Genomic DNA, 363 nt, shown 5'->3' with positions numbered 1-363 from the left:
CCCTAAGTTTAAAAGAATAATCAGGTAATTGGGATCTAGGCATGTGACTAAGTTGTGTCCACCATTGAGGTTCAAAATGTCTGGACAAGACATACATATTCAAGAAAGCCAATTTGTTCTAGTGCGATTGATAAATTGGAGCTCAATGTGAGCATAAAGCAAGTTTTTTTTATTTGTTTACGTGTAATTTCATCCATGAGATATACCAGATGAAAGCAGAAAGCTGCATTCAATTGAACTGAGCTGCATGGTGTCAAGTAAAAAATAAATACGGACTGAAGTAAGGAAACCTTCATTTGAAAGAACTTTGGCATATACAAAGGGCCACAAAATAAATGCAAAAATGCTCAACATCCCTTGTTA

Source organism: Tupaia chinensis, unplaced genomic scaffold (genome assembly GCF_000334495.1).
Source record: "Tupaia chinensis unplaced genomic scaffold, TupChi_1.0 Scaffold000081_1, whole genome shotgun sequence".
In the NCBI taxonomy this organism is placed as follows: Eukaryota; Metazoa; Chordata; class Mammalia; order Scandentia; family Tupaiidae; genus Tupaia; species Tupaia belangeri.
This window is presented reverse-complemented; position numbering follows the sequence as displayed.